Consider the following 21,263-nt stretch of genomic DNA (forward strand, 5'->3'; position numbering starts at 1 on the left):
GGGGAGGCGTCGTGCTCCGGCCAGCGTCGTCAGGGACGAGCGGCGGACGTCGGCGGAGTGCGGCGAGGAGGTGCGAGGCGGCGGCGCAGTCGGGTGCGGCGACCTGCGGGAGCGGGCGAGGTGCGGGCCACGAGGGCCCCGTACGGGCCGAGCGGGCTGGCGGCGGCAAACGGCGCTGTGGTTCCACTTGTGCACGAGGATTCGTCGGGCGACGGTGGTGGACGTGTCCGGCGCCGGCGGACACGTCCGGCGGCGGAGAGCGACTAGGTTAGGGTTTGGACTGCGCGAAAAAACGGAGGAGATCACATATTTATAGGTAGAGGGAGCTAGGAGACTCCAAAGGAGGTGCGGTTTTCGCCCACACAATCAAGATCGAATGACCGAGAGCATGGAGGTGGTTTGGATGGGTTATTAGGCCACTTTGGAGGGGTGTTGGGTTGTACACAAAAGAGGGCTTTACGGTTACCCGGTTAACCGTTGTAGTATCAAACGGACTCCAAATGGCACGAAACTTGACAGGCGGTCTACTGGTGGTGTACCAAGGCCGCTTGGAAAACCTCGGTCCATTCCGAGAAAGTTTAACACCCACACACAAAAAGAGGCAAAAGGGGGCTCCGGAGGACATAGGAGTGTCGGATTGCGAAACGGACAACGGGGAAAATGCTCGGATGCATGAGACGAACACGTATGCAAAATGAGATGCACATGATGACATGGCAAAATGCAACACGCAAGCAAATGACATGGAAACGATGACGAATAACTGGAAGACATCTGGCGCATCGAATCCGGGGTGTTACACTCCAGCAGCCCATACCAGCTCCGGTCGTGCCTCGTGCTCCTGCCTCCCGTAGCCGGCTGTGATGCCTTGGAGGCCTCACCGCCCCCCTACTACTCCCACCGCTGGCCAGGCCATCCCTCTACTCACCCACACCCCCTGTTATTCTGCGGCGACGACAGCCTCACACTGCAGCGAACCAGTGAACCCTCATACTTCTCTACGCGTGGGCATCCACTGCCGCGTCTTCCTCGGCTCCGCGTCGTCCCCTTCCTAGGCCTCGCCGTCGTCCACTGCCCTGGTGCTCTCGGCGTGGCATGGTCAACATGGTCAAGGAACGCTTCCATCAGACGTGGACTATACGTGGAGAGGCTGACAGCTGGGTCCAAGGCCGCAGCAAGGAAGTGCCTCCTTATTACGTGCAAAATAATTATTCCTCCACCTAACAGCGGGGACCCACCGGACGGGCCACCATATTGCGTGAAAAAAACATTTCCCCTGACTGCTGGGACCCACTAGCTACATCTTCGCACGCAAGGAAGTGCGCCCGGGCAAAAAAATGATTCACCCCCCTGACTGCTGGGACCCACCAGCTACATCTTCGCACGCAAAGAAGTGCCTGACATTCAGGACCCACCTGGTCGAAGTGTATGTAGCATTGTCATTCTGGTTACGAACGTGTACGTACATACTGGTCGATGTAGAGGCACACACGTGTCGTAGTAGAGGTGCGCACATAGCATGTGCACGTACGTACAGTGGCCAGGGTGCAAGAAAGTAAATACGACCACGTACGTACATACGGGCGGGGTCTCGAACGCCTACTCGCCCGTACATACGGCCAAGGCTCCTGTACATGGCTCGGTCGAAATGGAGAAACCGCGTCTCCGTCGTGTTCATGGGAAGGCAATGAAATGTGTCATGTACATTGGGAGGAAACAGAACGTGTGGGAGCCAATCGGCTTAGACGGAACAAGCGATGGAAACGAGGCCTAGCGTACCGCAAAACGGAGGAAACGGCCTTGTGTTCGACCAGCCACGTTCAAAACAGGATCCTGTTCATCGAGAGGGGTCTGGCATACCGCAAAACGGAGGAAACAGACCTATGTTGGACCTCCTACGATCGAAACGGGGTCCTATTGATCGGGAGGGGTGTAGTGTACCGCAAAATGGACGAAACGGACTTGTGTTGGAGCGCTACGGTCGAAACGGGGCTCCTGTTCATCGGTAGGGGTGCGGCGTACTGCAAAACAGGACTCTACAGGATACTTTTCATCTCCACCGTTGACCTCCTCCAGCCTCCATGGGCTACTGTTCATCCACCGTCGACCTCCTCCAACCTCCACGGGCTCCTGTTCATCAAGCCTCCACCGTGCGCTACTCCATCGGCTACTGTTCAACCACCCCTCTCCACGGGCTCCTGTTCAACCACCCCTCCACGGGCTACTGTTCATCCACCACTCCACCTTCTACTGTTCATCCAGCCCTCCACGGGGTCGTCCTGTTCATCCATCCCTCCACGGGGTCCTGTTCATCCAGCCCCAACCGGCTCGATCAATCGGGGTCCTGTTCATCCAGAGGCAACGCCACAGGGTCCTGTTCATCCACCCCCACCGCTAACTTTTCATCCAACCCCCGCCCCCCCGCAACACTCATTATTCATCCAGAGGCAGCATCGACCGGCTTCAGTTAGCAGCAGTAGCGAAGGAATCGCTCAATCGGGTTCAGTTAGCAGCCATTGATCGATCGCTCGGGTTCAGTAACGCATAGCCTGCAGTTCAATCGCTCGAGTTCAGTTAGAGCCCAACGCCTCGCTCGGGTTCAATAACGCGTAGCCTGTAGTTCAATCGCTTGGGTTCAGTTAGAGCCCAACGCCTCGCTCGGGTTCAGTTAGAGCCAACTCCTCACACACACGCGCGTACGTGTATGAGAGAAACACGCATCGCTCGGCCCTCGACTTCCCACCATAACTGGGAACACGCCAAAATTTTCCTCGCCCTCGCTTCTACCACGGTTTTTTCGTCATGGACGGTCCAAAGAATGTCATGTAGCTGCGTCTCCGGCCTGCCTAGGATGAAAAGCCCATTTTCTGTCATGATTTTTTTCATAGAAGTAGGATCCAACCACATCGATGATGATACTGGGTTTTGTCACAAATATCGTCATAGAAGTGTCATAAGTATGACAGAAAAAAATTCATTCGGCCCAAAATGTCACGGATGTGTCTTTTTTTTGTAGTGCCCCGTTGCTAGACTTGAGTCCATTCACATCTTACTTGCCTATGCTAATCACCATGATATCACATTATACCAAATGGACATTAAAAGTGCTTTTCTAAATGGGGAAATTAAGGAGGAAGTTTATGTTAAACAACCTCCCGACTTTGTTAATCCTAAGAAACCAATCATGTTTACAAGCTTCACAACGCTCTTTATGGTCTTAAACAAGCTCCTAGATCATGGTATAAATGCTTGACCAAGTTCCTTATTAAAAAGGCTTTGAAATTGGAAAAATTGATTCTACTCTTTTCACTAAAAGTGTTAATGGAGAATTATTTGTGTGCCAAATTTATGTTGATGATATTATATTTGGATCAACTAACCCTCATTTTAGTGAGAAGTTTGGGAAGCTTATGTCGGAGAAGTTTGAGATGTTTATGATGAGTGAACTCAAGTTCTTTCTTGGTTTGCAAATCAAGCAAACTAAGGAAGGCACCTTCGTATGTCTAACGAAGTACACCAAAGACTTGTTCAAGAAGTTCAATATGCAAGAATGCAAAGGTATGAGTACACCCATGCCTACTAGTGGACATCTTGACTTGACCAAAGATGGTGAACCTGTTGATCAAAAGGTTTATCGCTCTATGATTGGTTCATAATTGTATCTATGTGCCTCTCGTCCCGATATCATGCTAAGTGTGTGCATGTGTGCATGATATCAAGCGGCCCCTAAAGAGTGTCATATTAAGGCCGTGAAAAGGATAGTGAGATACTTAATTCATACACCAAACTTTGGCATTTGGTATCCAAAGAGGGCCCCTTTTAATCTTGTTGGCTACTCCAATTCGGACTATGCTGGAGACAAGGTTGATAGAAAGTCCACTTCGGGTACTTGTCAATTTCTTGGTAGATCTCTTGTATCTTGGTCCTCCAAGGAACAAAACTCGGTATCCTTATCCACCGCAGAAGCGGAATACATTGCCGCTGGTTCATGTTGTGCTCAATTACTTTGGATGACCCAAACTCTTAAAGATTATGGGATATATGTGAAACATGTTCCTGTCGGATATCGAGTTTCGGCAAAACCCTTAAGGTTCAAACTCTATGGTGCGCACGAAGATCTTCTCCCTACTGAAACATGCCCACAACCTCGCCGCGATTCTAAGCTAGATCGGTGAACAACACAAGAGACACGAGGTTTATACTGGTTCGGGCCACCGTTGTGGTGTAATACCCTAATCCAGTGTGTGGTGTGGTGGATTGCCTCTTGGGCTGATGATGAACAGTACAGAGGAAGAACAGCCTCGCGAGGAGAGGTGTTCTTATGGGGGTGTGCTTGAGGAGGAATTGCTCCGTCTTTCTTGGATCTAGATGAGATTCTCCCTCTCTTCTACTGCGGTGGCTAGCTCTATTTATAGAGGCCCTGGTCCTCTTCCCAAATATTGAGCGGCAAGGGAGCCAACAACGGCCATTTCGAAAGGGGACAACTAGTACAAGCTATCCTGACTAAAGGTGGTCTTCGACTGCCAAAGCTAATGGTGATGACGCCGTCTTGGGCTCCACGGTGACCTCCGTCCTTCCGTCCTGCTGGTCTTGGTCTCGTTGCACCGATATTGAAACCTTTGCCGGATGCCTCGGTACTCCGTTCCTGCGCTTGCCCCCTTTGCACCAAAGAGAAAACGAGGACACTACGTAGGCTGGCGCCCGCCTGGTCTTGATCATCATGGCTTGCGCCATGAGCACCTCGCGAGGCACCCCTTTCCTTGATCTCTCCACTTCCTCGCGAGCCTGCCTGGTGAGGCCGCCCCTGAGGAGGCCTTGCGTCGTCTGCCCCGCGAGGCTTGTCCCCTTGCGTGGGTCTTGAACTTGGGTTGATGAAGACGGGCCGTGCTGGGCCACTTGCTGAGCCATGCTGCAGGCCGCAGGTAGGCAAGTCTGGGGACCCCCATTCTCAGAATGCCGACAGTAGCCCCTGGACCTAAGGCGCGCTCGGACTTAGGTTAGCAGCAAAGCCAAAGGGCAAGTGCGAAGCACCGCGGGCCCCAACAGCCTGCAGCCTTGGTCGCCGCGTGGCGGTTGATTGGACGTGGGCGTCTCCGCTTCCCCACGCTGCCTCGGCAACTGCCCACCTGACAAAAGGCTGGCCTAGGTGAGGCTTGCCTTCATTGCTTTCTTTCGCCTTGCTCTAGATCCCCTTCCTTGCTCCCTTGCTTCCAAAATCTCCAGATCCGCTCCACTCCTTCCTCTCCAGCGAGCAATGCCACCCCGCAAGGCCAAAGCCGACACCTTGCCGGCTTGGTATTCACTGGCCCTAGATGCCCCCAACATGTTGGAGAAGAATCTCACTGCTAAGCACCTGATGACGGCGGTGGAGGGTAGCGAGATGGGGGAGACCGAACTTCGGGCTGGCTCTACCGAGCCGGAGGCTAAGGGGAGCACCTTCTATCCCTTCTTCATGAACTCCGTCGTCGCGGGCCTAGTTCGTCCCTTCTCCGAGTTCTTCTACGCCGTCCTCTGCCATTACAGGTTGCAGGCCCTTCATCTCCATCCCAACTCCATTCTCCTTTTGTCAATTTTCGCCTACTACTGCGAGGCGCATGTTGGGGTGATGTCGTCCGTGGCTTTGCTGCGTCACTTCTTCTCCCTCCGAATCAACGGCGAGCACACCTCGGCATGCGCCAACTTCATCGCGTACTCCAAGGCCAACACGATATCGAAGACTGGGAAGAGGGTCGACAACTTCCAGAGCAAGTGGGTCATGATGGACGCCGGATGTATCCACTCCTGTTTGGCATTGCCGACGGAGCCACCCCACTCTGACGAGGGGTGGTCTCGCGAGAAGATGAACACCGACCTGAGGCCGGGCAACACGAAGGCGGCAAAGCTCACAGGGGCCACGCTCCTGAGGGAGTTCCTGACACAGCGGGTAGCTCCGCTTCAGGTGCACTCACGCCCGTTGTGGACGCTTGGGGGCGTGGACGACGATCTTCGCCTGAACCCGGTGGCCTTGGCCGACGAGGATCTCGCCGCAGCTCTCCGCCTCTTGGTTAGGGACGACTAGGAAGGTCTGGGGGGTGCCCATGCTCCCTTGTTCCTTCGCGATGACTGGAAACAGGTGGTGGATGCCATGCCCACCTTTGACGGGCATGGCCCGGTGCCGGCGGAGCCTCCTGTGGCCCAGGGGGCGACAGCGCCGGTGGAAGTGTCTTCAGGCGACTCCCGCGGGGAGGAGAGGAAGACGAAGAAGAAGAGGAGCGCGACTCGGAGGTGACCACTGAGGGGATGGGGGAGACCTCCCCCCAGCGCAGGGCCAACATCCTTTGCACCTTGTCGGACGACGACGAGGCCGACGCCACGCGAGAGGAAGAGGACCCGCCCGTGATCCCGAAGAAGGACAGGTCGAGGCTAATCTCCCTAGGGGCTATTCCTGCCCAGGCACCGCCCGAAGCCGCCTCCAGCCCTTCTGGTGCTCTCTCTTCCGCCCTTTGACCTCTCGAGGCTGAACCCCGGACCAAGAGGCTCTCGGGCTTCAAGCTTGGCAAGAGATTGGTGGCCTATGCCGCGATTGACCAGTAAGTGCTTGAGCTCCGTCTTGTTCTTGTTCTTGCTGCCGAGGCTTGATGTTCTCCATCACTTGGTTATGCCGCTGCTTGCAGCGAAGAAGAAGAAGAAGGGGGACACGGTGGTTCCGCCTCAGGCAGATTCATCCGCTGTGGCCGCGCCTTTATCCGTGGGAAGGGGAGGCGGTGAAGTTTGCATCTCCCCTGCCCGATCGTCTTCGCGAGGCCCGGAGGAGCGCTCTGGCGGGGTGCCAGCCTCCATGTCCCTGCTGACTCTGGAGGTGTTGGTGCCTGATGCTGCTGCTGAGGTGCCCAAGGCTCAGGAGCCCCCAGTCTCCCGAGCCATGATCACGCTGCCGCCTCCTCCTCCTGCGCCCCTGGTTTTGTGCCCTCCTGCCTCTTCGGATGTCTTGGACCATGCCCTTTCCAAGTTGGGCCAGTTGCGGGAAGACCTTCAGGGCACCGACTCCCACTTGGTGGTCGGGCGCCTGGAGCTGATCTCTGGCTGGGTTCATTCCGACACCTCCGTCCGAGCGGCGCTGAGGCGGGCCGCGGCAGCTTCCGAGGAGGAGAAGAAAGCCGCCACCCAGGCCGCAACCCCCGCGATGTGGCTTCGAAGGATGCCACGGTCGCCCAGGACCGTTGCAAGGTGCTGGAGGCCGGCTGCAGGGTTTGCGCAATGAGCTCGCTAAAGAGACTCGCGACAGCGAGGTGAAGGAAGGAGATGAAGGCTCGGGAGGACGCCATCGGGGACCGCGACGCCGAGCTGACCACTGAGCACGGCCGGCTGGGGACGCTGGAGCAGAAGCTGAAGACGGAGAGTGCCGAGTTGGACGCCAAGGCGAAGGTCCTGGCCGAGGACCGCATGGCCTTCGCACGCCTTGAGGAGAGATCTCACAAGGCGCTAAAGACGCTCTACGAGGGTGGTTTGGAGAAGCCGCTGGCTGGTGCCAAGGACAGACCCACGCAACTGCTTCCCTTCTTGGTCGAGGCGCTCGAGGAAGTTGTGACCGGCGTCGTCCCTATGGCCGAGGTTGAAGCTCGCGTCCTTCCTTTCCGACACTAACGCACTTCTTCAACCACGTCTACCTTCGTGACCCTAGCGCCAACCTCGACGAGCTGCTGGAGCCCGTGGACAACGAGTGCTTCGCCGCAACTGCTGAAGCCGTGAAGGGCCAGGTGGAAGCCTTGCTGGTGAAGTTCCACGCCTTTTCCATTGTGCCCACGGCAGGTGCTGCTGATCCCGTGGCCTCGGGAGGTGGAGCTGGCGGGGGCGATACCATCACGAAGGCGAAGCCCGTGGCGAATGAAGGGTGATCTTCTCGCGGCTTCCTTCCTGTTTTAACTCCTGCAGTGTGCACCATGCCTCGTGGAGGCGTTTAAACTTGCGTTTAGTATTGTGAAGACAATTATGGCTTGTAATATTTGCTTCTGGATTTGCTTCGAAATATTGCGATTTCCTTCCTATTTGCTTTATGTTCTACGTCGGCAGAGCCCGGCCCCGTGCATACCTCAACCGCTGTTAGCCCCGACCGGACCACCAGGACGGAACCAAGGAGCGAGGGGCTACGTGACAAGTTAGGCTCCTGAGTCGCATTGCTTAGGAGTCCACCTTGACGCGCAAACAGCAAATAGGGAGGGAATGTAGGGGCGAATCTGGCATTCTACGTCGGTAAGGCCCGGGCCCGCGCATACCTCATCCGCCATTAGCCCTGCGGGACTAAGGAGTGAGGGGCTACGTGATCAGTTAGGCTCCTGAGTCGTGATGCTCAGGAGTCCCCCTTGACGTTCAAATGATCTTCATACCTTGGCTCCGCTCGGGGAAAGTTGCGCGACGACCAGGTCCATGGGACCTGGCTGGGTGACGTGCGTTAGGGCGTGGCCCGGGCATAGCCCCCGTGTCCAGCCCCCTCGCGTGACGCTCCCGAGGGGAGGTGTTGCGATGAGGCCAGACACTAAAATCTGGGCTCCCTGAGGTTGATACGGCCATGGGCCTCCCTCAGTTGTTTATCAACAGCACAGAGCATAGCGCTTCCGTATTTGTACGGGCATAGCTGCTCCTCAGCAGTGTCGCTAGCCAGCCTGGAGCATGGTGCTTCCACTGGTACGTGGGAGGGGGGGCCCCCTCCGGGAGGAGCCCCTGGGGTGTGTACAGCCCCGCCCTGACATGTGGCATGCATGGCAGGGCTAGATGAGGTGTATTTGGGCACTCGTGAGCCAGCGCGGGACTCACGGGGCACTACCTCAAGGCGGGTTGTGCCTGGTCTTGAGCCTTGGACGGCTGTGTGTTCCTACGAGATGGTTAGATGCAAATGCTCTACATCCTCAGGTCCCGGCCCTCGAGCGAGCTCATCCTCTGCTGGTATGCCAGGTCGCGATGCCGTGGACAAGGCCAGGGGGTGAGGGCTGGAGAGCCAGTAAGAGCTCCTGAGTCACGATGCTCAGGAGCCCCCTTTTAACGCGCAAGCGATTTGCATGAGGGAGAGAAGGCCCATGGTAGGCGGCATATGACAATCATAGGCAGGTTAAGCATGAAGGGAAAATCAGCTTAGCTAATGCAAGAGGGATACATGCCACTGGGTCAGGCCCGAGTGGCTTGGGGATGATGCAGCCCGAGGGGCGCCCCCAGCAAGGTAAACTAAAAGACATATGCAAAAGGGATACTGCTGCAGGGACGGACCCATGCGGCCTGGAAATGATGCAGCCCTGAGGGCGCTCCCAGCTGAAATGAACTCGGAAGATGTCACCTGATTCCGTTGTAGATGGGGTGTTGGAGTAGCTGAAGATGCACGATGAAGAGGCCGATCCTCACGAGCCACCGGGGCCCTGATCCTCAGGAGGCTCTGAGGGTCCAGGCGGCTCCTCGAGGACCGTCTCCATCTCTGCTAGGACCGCGTGGTGCCTAACCTCCTGAGCCGCTAGAAAGCTCCGCAGATGGCGCTGGTGGGTGGCAGCCGTGTTCGGTAGGTCGAATAGCATGTGAACGTAGCTGTGTGGCAGACCCTTGCAACGTCCCACGCATGAAGGTCAGATGCGCTCCTAAGTTGCGGCTCAGTTGAGCCCTGGGACATTGATGCAGATGCGCAGCCCACCATTCGCGCCTAGATGGGTAGCTACGCCAGGCAAACAACGATCGCCGCACATGAATCTTGCCTCCTGAAGCTCCTGAGTGGCCTTGGTGATGAACTCCTGAGGGTTGGGCTTTCCACGCCCTTAGACTTCCTGAGGGAAACATGCCACGAAGGACGCTTCCAAGTGGTGCCCGAGCGCCTCCCTCGTGATTTTGGCAAAGTCTGAGGCCCTTCAGAAGAGAGCCCCCGAGCCCTGCCCGAGGAGGGCGTCGGGCACCTTCCTATGCGATGGAAGGAGGTGCCCCTTGCACGGGCGCCGATCCTGAGGCGACACTTCCTGAGATGCCAACCTCCTGAGGCCTTGAGCTGGGCGATGTCTTCTTCTTCTTAGGGACTGCCTCAGGAGGGTTCTCACCCTTGCTGTCCGGGTCCTCGATTGATGTAGCTTGGAAGGCACGCTCGAGGAAGCACACCGCATCTTTCTCTTCGCAGGGGACTGTGATGATTCCACCGCTTCCTGGCATCTTGAGGACGTTGTAGCCATGGTGGGTCACTGCCATGAACTTGGCCAGGGCTGGATACCCGAGGATGGCATTGTATGGCAGGCGGATGTGGGCGACGTCAAAGTCGATGAGCTCGGTGTGGTAGTTGTTGCACTACTCGAAAGTGATAGGGAGGCGGACCTGCCCTATCGGGGTGGTGGAGAGTAACTCCTGAGAAAGGCTTGGTAGGCTGAAGTTGATGATATGGCACTTGATGGTTGTTGAACATCTCGAAGGACAGAATGTTGAGTCCCGCGCCGCCATCGATGAGGGTCCTGGTGACTTGCACGTTGCTAATGACTGGGGAACAAAGCATCGGGAGGACGCCAGTGGTTGCCGCACACTTGAGTTGATCTATTGAGCTGAAAGTGATAGCGCACTTGGACCACCTGAGAAGGCGCGTGGCCCCGAGCTTGGGAAGGACTGCATTCACCTCGTGAGCAAACTGCTTCAAGATGCACTGAGAGGATGGGGCTTGGGCACCGCCCATGATGCAAGTGATAGCATGTGGCTCCTGGAAGCCCCCAGCCCCCTCGTGCTGCTGGTGGTCGTCATTCCTTCTTGGTGGCGGCGGCAGAGGAGGAAGGCTTGCGTTGCCCTGCGGGCGATCCTCGCGAGGCTGATCCCTCCAGACTTCCTCGCGAGGCTGGTCCTGCCAGCGATCCTCGCGAGGTCGGTCACGCCACTACTGGCGAGGGCCTCAGTCGTCCCATCGTCCTCCTCCTCGACCGTAGCCCCGGTCATTGCGGTCGGGGCGTCGACCGAAGCGTCCTTCTCAAACGGCCCTGAGCTCCTGGCACTCGTTGGTGTTGTGGGTGTGGAGGTTGTGGTAGGCGCAGAATCGGCTTCCCTTGGACGACTCCGGCTAGTCCCTGCCATGCTTTGTGTCTGGTTATGCTGCGAGCATGGCTGCCCCTTTGCACTTCACGTCCTTGGCCTTGGCCTTCTTGTCTTCTGGGTCAGCAGCTGGAAGCTCGAGGAGGGAGAGGTGTCCTTCCTCAGCTCTTGCGCACTTGGTCGCCAGGTTGAACAGCTCCAGAGATGTGCATAGATCCTCGTGGATGGCGAGCTCCTCCTTCATCTTGACGTCGCGGACGCCATCAGAAAATGCTGAGATGATGGCCTCATCCGTCACCTTGGGGATCTTGAGGCGGGCGCTGTTGAAGTGCTGGATGTATTTTTGTAGGGTCTCTCTAGGCTGCTGCTTGATGCGGCGCAGGTTACCCGCAACCGGGGGGCGGTCGCGAGTCCCTGGTAGTTGGCGACGAAGCGGCTACGCATCTCGTCCCAAGAGGAGATCGAACCGGGAGGCAGGTTCAGGAGCCAGGTGCGGGCACCATCCTTGAGCGCCATGGGAAACCAGTTCGCCATGACCTTTTCATCTCCGTTGGCTGCCTCGAAGCCTAGCTTGTAGAGCTACAGGAACTCCGTGGGGTCGGCAGTACCGTCATAGCGAGGAGGCAGGTCCGTCTTGAAGTTGCCGGGCCAGGCGACGCTACGCAGCTCGGTGGTGAAGGCGTGGCAACCTGTTGTGGCCGCTGGAGCCCTTTGCAGACGCAAGGCTTGCTCTTGATGGTTCCCGCTCACCGCCGCTAGAGGTAGCGCGGGGTCTTGGCATGTTGGTGCAGGGATGTGGTCTTGTCGTGCTGGTGCAGGGAGCACGTGAGCGCCTTCTTGAGGCTAAGGGATTTCTTGGCAGCTTCTTTCTGGCCGCGAGGGCGCTGGGCACGGTGGGTCACGTCCAGGGGCCGCGTGCCTTGGAGCCAGGGCGCCTTCTTGGGGAGGAGGTGGCGGAGGCGCTCCCTGAGCCGCGTCGCCCAGGAATGATGGAAGGCGAGACATCGAGAGGGACGGCGCGGGAGAGCCCCCTGCGGCGCTGATGAGCTTGGTGATGCGAGCGAGCCATTCTTCGTAGAGGTCATCGACAAGGCGGTAGTGGAGGAGCTCACGTGCCAGGAGCAACGCAGCCTGCGCGTCCGTGGGGGCGCGACGTGCGTGAGACGACGAACCAGCTGGGGTCAGCGACGGAGTGGCGGTGCAGCCTTCCCGCCGCACCGAGTGGTGCAACGAAGATGCTTGCGCTCGTTCCCCACCGGGACGGTGGTGGCGTTGGTGGCGGGCGATGGAGAACGACGAGGAGGCCCATCGATGGGAGCCGTCTAGGTGACGCGGGTGGCAAGAGCAGCCCGACGCTCAGCGCGAGCTCGGCGAGGGTCTGCCACGGATGCGACGAAGCAATGGGATGCAGATCAGCAGAAAGAAGATTTCAGCGCACCCCTACCTGGCGCGCCAAATGTTGGATACCGGGTTCCATCAAAACCCTTAAGGTTCGAACTCTGGGGTGCCACGAAGATCTTCTCCCTACCGAAACACGCCCATAACCTCGCCGCGATTCTAAGCTAGATCAATGAAAAACACAAGAGACACAAGGTTTATACTAGTTCAGGCCATTGTTGTGGTGTAATACCCTAATTCAGTGTGTGGTGTGGTGGATTGCCTCTTGGGCTGATGATGAACAGTACATAGGAAGAACAACCTCACGAGGAGAGGTGTTCTTGTGGTGGTGTGCTTGAGGAGGATTCGCTCCATCTTTCTTGGCTCTAGATGAGATTCTCCCTCTCTTCTAATGCGGTGGCTAGCTCTATTTATAGAGGCCCTGGTCCTCTTCCCAAATATTGAGCGGGAAGGGAGCCAACAACGGCCATTTCGAAAGGGGACATCTAGTGCAAGCTATCCTGACTAAAGGTGGTCTTCGACTGCCAAAGGTACTGGTGATGACGACGTCTTGGGCTCCACGGTGACCTCTGTCCTGCCGTCCTACTGGTCTTGGTCCCGTTGCACCGATATGGAAACCATTGCCTGATGCCTCAGTACTCCGCGCCTGCGCTTGCCCCCTTTGCACCAAAGAGGAAATGAGGACACTGCGCAGGCTGGCGCCCGCCTGGTCTTGATCGTCATGGCTTGCGTCATGAGCACCTCACGAGGCACCCCTTGCCTTGATCTCTCTGCCTCCTCGCGAGCCTGCCTGGTGAGGCCGCCCCTGAGCAAGCCTTGCGTCGTTCGCCCCGCGCGGCTTGGCCCCTCGCAAGGGTCTTGAACTTGGGTTGATGAAGACGGGCCGTACTGGGCCACTTGTTGAGCCACGCTGCAGGCCACAGGCAGGCAAGTCTGGGGACCCCCTTTCCCAGAACGCCGAAGTTCCTTTGCTTTGTGTCAGCTATCGGGTTCTGGCAAAACCCTTAAGGTTCGAACTCTGGGGTGCACACGAAGATCTTCTCCCTACTGAAACGCGCTAAAAACCTCGCCGTGATTCTAAGCTAGCATGATGAACAACACAAGAGACACGAGGTTTATTCTGGTTTTGGCCACCATTGTGGTTTAATACCCTAATCCAGTGTGTGGTGTTGTGGAGTGCCTCTTGGGCTGATGATGAACAGTACAGACGAAGAACAGCCTCGCGAGGAGAGGTGTTCTTGTGGTGGTGGGTGTTCTGCTTCATTAGGGTTCGATCGGATCCCCTCCTACTATGGTGTCTATCTCTATTTATAGAGGCCCTGGTCCTCTCCCCAAATATTGAGCGGGAATGGAGCCAACAACGGCCGTTTTGAAAGGGGACATCTAGTACAAGCTATCCTGACTAAAGGTGGTCGTCGATTGCCAAAGGCACTGGCAATGACGCCGTCTTGGGCTCAATGGTGACCGCCGTCCTGCCGCTGATATGGAAACCTTTGCTTGATGCATCGGTATTCCGTTCCTGTGTTACCCCCCTTTGCACCAAAGAGGAAACGAGGACACAGCGCAGGCTGGCGCCCACCTGGTCTTTCTCGTCATGGCTTGCGTCATAAGCACCTCGCGAGGTACGCCTTTCCTTGATCTCTCCACCTTCTCGCGAGACCTCCTGGTGAGGCCGCCCATAAGGAGGCCTCTTGTCATCCGCCACGCAAGGGTCTTGAGCTTGGGTTGGTGAAGACGGGCCGTACTGGGCCACTGCTGAGCCACGCTGTAGGCCGCAGGCAGGCAAGTCTGGGGACCCCCATTCCCAGAACACCAATTGTAGCCCCCGGGCCCAAGGCGCGCTCGGACATGGCTTAACGGCGAAGCCAAAGGGCTAGTGCGGAGCGCCGCGGCCCCAACAGCCTACGGCCTTGGTCGTCGCGTGGAGGTTGATTGGACGTGGGTGTCTCCGCTTCCCCACGCTGCCTTGGCAACTGCCCAATTTGACGAGTCCCTGCTGCATGCAAAAAGGGTCATCATTACCTGCGATCGTGGAGGCTGGCGGTTGCCCTCCCTTGGGCTATAAATGGGGAGGGGCGAAAGCCCCCGTTGCACATCTCCTCTCGCCGCCTACTTCTTGTCCCTTCTTGATCCGGTTGCTTGCAGCGTCCCATGGCGTCCGTGCAGAGGTTCTCAGCCGTGAAGAAGGGGAAAGCTCGCCAGGAAGGACCTGGCTCTCCTCCGCCCAAGCGCGGCCACGGCCACCCCCGCAAGCGTCCCGAGACTCCCATCGCAGATCCTCGTGGTCGCGGTGGTGGCCCTTCACTCAGTGGTGGCCGCCCATATCGAGGCAGCCCAGTCGGTGGAGGAAGGCGTGTCGTGGACGCGCGGCCTCCCCGGCCGTGCTTCCATTTGACGTAGGTTCTGCCAGAGTTTGTTGTGAGGTCGGACACCCCGGCCGGAAACTGGCTCCAGCTCCCTTGCTTCTTCGCTGGCAAATTTCCAGCCGCTGCCCCCGGCGTGCTCTGGCTGCAAGCAGACGGCTACTGCAGCAGGGCCTAGTGGGCCGCAGTGGAGATCTCCGTCGCCGGGAACGTGGCCCTAGCCCGGGGCTGGCAGACGTTTGCCCGCGCGCGTGGCCTGGGCCGGCGGTGCACCCTCCACTTCAAGTTCGATGGCGACGCGACTATCTATGTGAGGGTGTTCGGAGAAGATGGTTGACGTGTTGGGTGCTGCCCTAGAGAGGATGACGGTGATGGGGTGCTCGGCCTTGGCGACGGTCGTGACGAGGGCGAAGGCGAACCCGCTCCCGGCGGCGACCGCAGCTCGCCGAGCTTCAGCGGCTCCTCCTCCGATGACAGCTCCTCCAGCGGTGGCCGTGATTAGCCACCACGCCGCTGTGCCCGCTTCGCGGGCGTTAGCGGGTCGTCTCGTCGCATGCCCGGTGAAGTGCGAGGCAGAGTCTGATTGAGCTCGGGAGGACGGTGTGGATCCGTCCTCGCGAGCTGTCACAAGGCGCACGCCGTTTTTATTTTGTTTTCCTCCTTTTCTTGAATTGAAAGAGAGAAGTATGGAGCCCCGTGTGGGCATGTAACAGACTATGATCCTTTAATTATCGCGCTACATTTATTGTCCATGTGCCGTGTTATGGTGTCGTGGTTACGTGCCCTAGTGTAGGAACAACTTAGCTCGCGATGTTTGCAGTAGTTTCCGCTTCGCGAGGTGCCAGCTTGAGGCCTCGTCGGATGCCTTAAGAGCTGCAAAAATCAGTTGGGAGAATTTTTTCCTAACCTTAGTCGCGAGGGTTGCCGGCTATGGCCTGGTGCTCTGCGTCGTGATGCCCGAGGGGCATGGACCGGGACGGGTGCTCCCGCTATGAACTAGAACGAGGGAGCCTCGTGAAAATCAGGCGAGAAAGGGCTCACGAGGGCTCCCGTGCAGCCCCCTCGCGAGGCTTGCGAGAGAGAGAGAGAGAGAGACAAACAAAAGCCGAAAACAGAGAACAGGGGCAGAAGACGGAAAATAACACTAGAAGCAACTTCAATAAAGGTTCAAACAGGGGAGAACAAGCCAACTGCAGAAAGCAAATGAAAAGCCGCGTCCGGTACCTAGTCTAGTCTTCGACATCTTCTCACCAGCGTGAAGCTAAGTGCTGCCACTGGGCGTGGGCCGGAGCCCCTGAGGCCCAAGGGTGGCACTCCGGAGAGTCCGGGGCATGTATAGCCCCAACTCATTATTACGTGAGAGTGTCACAGGCGGCGATCTTCACAGGCACTGGGCCTTTCTTTGGACGGCAAGCTTCACAGGCACCGGGCATTCTTCACAGGCACTGGGCCTTTCTTCAAGGGTAGAACTTCCGGAGGTGCTGAATGTTCCAGGCGTTTGGGATGGGCACCCCTTCCTGAGTCTCCAGACGCGCGGCGCCAGGCCTGGAAACATGGAAAACCTTGAACGGGCCCTCCCACATGGGTGAGAGCTTATGCAGCCCTTCCATGGAGAGCACCCACCTGAGTACGAGATCACCTACCTCGAGAGTCTTGGGGCGGATGTTGCGGCAATGATACCTTTATAGCGGCTGCTGGTATCTTGCTGCTTGCAATGCGGCTTCTCGACGGTGCTCCTCCCCCAGCACGAGGCCCATCTCCCACATGGCGTCCTGTTGTGCTTCATCAAATGCTAGGACCCATTCAGAGCAACACCTGGCCTCGTGAGGAAGGACCGCCTTTGCACCGTAGACAAGGAAGAACGGGGTCTCGTCAGTCGACTTGGTGGCGGTAGTGCGGATGGACCACAACACGGACTGGAGCTCGTCGTACCAGCCCCTGCCGCAGGCCTCCAGCTTCTTTTTGAAGGTCCTGGTTTTGAGGCCCTTCAGGTCCTCTGCGTTGGCGCGTTCGGCCTGGCCGTTACTCCGGGGGTGTGCCACCGAAGCGTAGCATATCTGCATTCCAAGGATACCACAATATGTTTTGAAGAGATTGCTGGTGAACTGCGAACCGTTGTCGCTGATGATGCGATTAGGGACCCCGAACCGGCTCACAAGGCCCTTGATGAACTTGACTGCAGAACCAGCCGGGATGGTGCGGATGGCTTCCACCCCCCCCCCCACTTGGTGAACTTGTCGATGGCGACGTAGAGGTAGCGGTAGCCCCCAGGCGCTCGAGGAAACGGGCCTAAGATATCCAACCCCCAGACCACGAACAGCCACAAGAGTGGGATAGTCTACAGGCCCTAAGCTGGCTGATGGATCTGCTTGGTGTGGAATTGGCAAGCTTCGTAGGCCTTTACCATCTCGATTGCGTAGTTGAGTGTCGTAGGCCAGTAGAACCCGCGCGAAACGCCTTGCCGACGAGGGTCCGCGGTGATAAGTGGTGTCTGCAATCTCCATCGTGTATGTCAGCCAGCAACTCCTTCCCCTGTTCCCTGGAGATGCAACACAGGGAAACATCCGCTTCCGGTAGAGCTCTCCGTCTTGGATGCAGTAGGTCGTGGCCTGCCGGGCCACACATTCTGCGTCCTCCTCTTTCTCTGGCAGCATCCCTTGCATCAAGTAGTCCTTGAATTCCGTAGTCCAGCGCCCGTCCTGAGGCTCCAGCACCAGGAGCAAGCGCGCTCCCGAGGTCGGGCCACATGTCGGGGCTCCTGTGGCAGGTGGCTGAGGGAGTTCCTCCCGAGGTTGCACTGTGCTTGACAGTGACGGTGCCGCCGATGGCCTGAAGAGCCGCTCTTCGAAGATGCCAGGCTCCTGAGGCAGCCGCCTAGATGCCCTCCTGGCGATGTCATCAGCCTCTTTGTTGGTGCTGCGGGGCACGTGCAATTCCAGCCCCCAAAATTTCTTTTCCATCCTGCGCACCTCCGCAAGATACGCCTCCATGTGCTCGTCCTTTGGCTCATAAACTTTGTTGGAGAAGTTGACGTGGAGCTGTGAATCGCCTTTGATGATGAGGCGCTTCGCCCCCAGTGATGTCGCAGCTTTCAAGCCTGCTATGAGGCCCTCATATTCTGCTATGTTGTTGGAGACCTTCTCGCCATGCAGGAAACAGAGCTGCATGGTGTAATATAGCTTGTCCTGAGTGGGGGATATAAGTACTGTGCCAACCCCTGCGCCATGCCGCAAGAATGCTCCATCGAAGTACATGACCCAGCCATCTGATAACTCACTTCTTGGGGAAAGTGACCGGTCCTCTCCTGCTGCGAGCCCGGGCGCCTCTGTCCATTCTGCCACAAAATCTACAAGTGCGGCTCCCTTGACGACCTGGTTGTGCTGAATTCCAACTGAAATTGCAACTCAATGTTCCATTCGGCGACCCTTCCAGCAGAATTGGGGCTCCTGAGTACCCTCTCCAATGGGTAGGCAGAGACGACCTTGATTTGGTAACCTTGGAAGTAGTGCCGCAGCTTTCGCGAGGCCACCAATAGCATGAGCAAGAGCTTCTGAGGCATGGGGTATCGTGCCCTTGCATCCCGCAGCACCGTGCCGATGAAATACACCGGATGCTCGACGAGGATGGGTGTGCTGACGAGGTCCGTGCCCTCTGGAGGGTTAGGTGCCTCCTGAGACGCCGGATCCCCCAGCACCTGGCTGCCTGGTGAGGCCTCTTCAGCCCTAGGGGTGTCTACCTGTTGAGGCTGGTCTCCATCTACCGAGACCATGGTCTTGGAGAGGCCTTCTTGGTCTTGTGCTGTCACGGCCGAGGTCGTGGCCGGTCACGACGCAGCCTTGGTCTGGCGCTCTTCCCGAACCGCCACCAGAGCTGCACTCGTGGAGTAGGGTGTGGCGGCGAGGTAGAGCACCAGGGGCTCGAGAGGGCGCGGTGCCACCATCACTGGAGGGTTGTTCAGGTACTTCTTGAGATCTTTAAACACTTGGTCGGCGTCATGTGTCCATTCGAACGGGCCCTTCTTCTTCATCAGCTTGAAGAAAGGCAAGGCGTGCTACCCCAGCTTGGAGATGAAGCGTCCAAACGCAGTTACGCGTCCCGCGAGCTTCTGCATTTCTCTGAGGTTTTGCGGTGGACTCGTGTCTTCGATTGCTTTGACATTCTCTGGGTTGGCCTTGATCCCTCTGTGGGACACGAGGAAGCCCCGAAGCTTGCCGGAAGGAATGCCAAACACACATTTCTCCGGGTTGAGTCGCAGGTCCTCGATCAAGGTCTTCGCCTCCTGAGACTTCACCACAATGTCGTCGACGTAAGCCTCGGCGTTTCTCCTGAGCTACCGGCCTAAGGCGATGTGCATCAACCGCTCGAAGGTTGCGTCCGCGTTGCGCAACCCGAACGGCATGCAGGTATAGCAATATACCCCACATGGGGTCAGGAAGGCCGTCTTCTCCAGATCTTCTACTGCCATCTTGATTTGGTGATAGCCCGAAAACGCATCCAAGAAACACAGGAGGTCGCACTTGGCGGTGGAGTCGATGATTTGGTCGATGCGAGGGAGTGGGAACGGATCTTGAGGGCAGGCCTTGTTGAGGTTGGTGAAGTCGACAAACATGTGCTCCTTTCCTTCCTTTTTCAGCATGACAACGGGGTTTGCTAGCCATTCGGGGTAGCGAACGTCGCGAATAACACCTGCTGCCTCCAGCTTGCGGATTTCTTGGACAATGAAGGCCTGCTTCTGGGTGGACTGCCACCTTGCTATCTGCTTCACGGGGCATACATTGGGGCACACATTCAGGTGATGCTCAATCACCTGCCTTGGGACCCCCGCTAGCTGCTTGGGTTCCCACGCGAACACCTCCTTATTCGAGCGCATGAATTTCACCAGTGCCTCCTCTTGGTCGGGGTCGAGATTGGCACCTATGGTGAAGGTGGCGCCGGAGGACCCGTCCTCATCAACTGGTACATGCTTGGTCTCCGACTTGTCCTGGGTGAACAACTGCTTCTTCTTGGTCGGCGCAGCCCCCTTGACCTTGGAGCTATCGGTGCCGGCAGGCTGTGTTGCTGCGGCTGTCTTGAGGGCGAGCTTGAGCGCCAACAGAGCATCCTTGGTATCTCCAGCTATGGTGAGGACGCCGCTGCTCCCGGGCATCTTGATGAGGTTGTAGGCCGGATGGGTCGCTGCCATGAACTGAGCCAAGGCGGGGTAACCGAGGATGGCGTTGTAGGGGAGGCCGATGTGGGCGATGTCAAAGTTGACCAGCTCCGTGCGGAAGTTGTCGTGGGAGCCAAAGGTCATAGGAAGGCGGATCTGCTCCAGGGAGCCGGAGGAACCGCCTTCGATGCCCAAAAAGGGCTTGCTGGGTCGGAGCCATTCCAGCGGTACATGGAGGAGGCTGAAGGCCTCCACCGAGAGCACGTTGAGGTCGGCGCCGCCATCGATGAGGGTCCTAGTGATGGCCACCTGGCAGATGGTGGGCGTGCAAAGCATCGAGAGCGCACCCGAGCAGGCGGTGTTGATGGGGTGATCGTCCGAGTTAAAGGTCAGGTTGCCTTGGGTGCTGCCCATCCCGAAGGAGCTCCTTGCCGCGCAAGAGCGGCGCCGATCTGGTGGGAGAATGGCTTGGCGTGGCGGTCTGAGGGCGGCGCCTGCGAGCCGCCAAGGAGAGTTGCAACGACCGGGGGCGCTGGTGCAACGTACTGGGTGAGGAAGAGGTTGTGCAACTCCTCCCAGGAGGCCACAGAAGATGTTGGCAGGTTGAGCAGCCAAACGCGCGGGACGCCGGCGAGGGCCATGGGAAACCAGTTCGCCATGACCTTGTCATCGCCTCCGGCCTTGAGGACGGCCTCCTCGTATGCCAGCAAGAAAGCCAGTGGGTCCGCCGCGCCATTGTAGCGTGGTGGCATCTCCGGCTTGAACTTGCGCGGCCACTGCACCTGCCGCAAGGCGGGGGCCAAGGCTCGGAGCCCCGAGCCCTAGCGCTAGCATCGGCCGCCGGAGTCGGTGGCGCATTGTCCGCCATTGGGGCGAACCGCGGTGTTGGTGGAGAGCGAGCCGACGGAAGGGAGAGCTCCGGCGCACCCCTACCTGGCGTGCCAAATGTAAGATATCAGGTTCTGGGAAAACCCTTAAGGTTCGAACTCTGGGGTGCGCACGAAGATCTTCTCCCTACCAAAACGCGCCCAAAACCTCGCCGCAATTCTAAGCTAGCATGATGAACAGCACAAGAGCCACGAGGTTTATACTAGTTCGGTCCACCGTTGTGGTGAAATACCCTAATCCAGTGTGTGGTGTGGTGGATTGCCTCTTGGGATAATGATGAACAGTACAGAGGAAGAACAGTCTCGCGAGGAGAGGTGTTCTTGTGGTGGTGGGTGTTCTTCTTCGTTAGGGTTCGATCGGATCCCCTCCTACTGTGGTGGTGCTCTCTCTATTTATAGAGGCCCTGGTCCTCTCCCCAAATATTGAGCAGGAAGGGATCCAACAACGGCCATTTTCAA

Source organism: Triticum dicoccoides, chromosome 2B (genome assembly GCF_002162155.2).
Source record: "Triticum dicoccoides isolate Atlit2015 ecotype Zavitan chromosome 2B, WEW_v2.0, whole genome shotgun sequence".
Lineage (NCBI taxonomy): Eukaryota > Viridiplantae > Streptophyta > Magnoliopsida > Poales > Poaceae > Triticum > Triticum dicoccoides.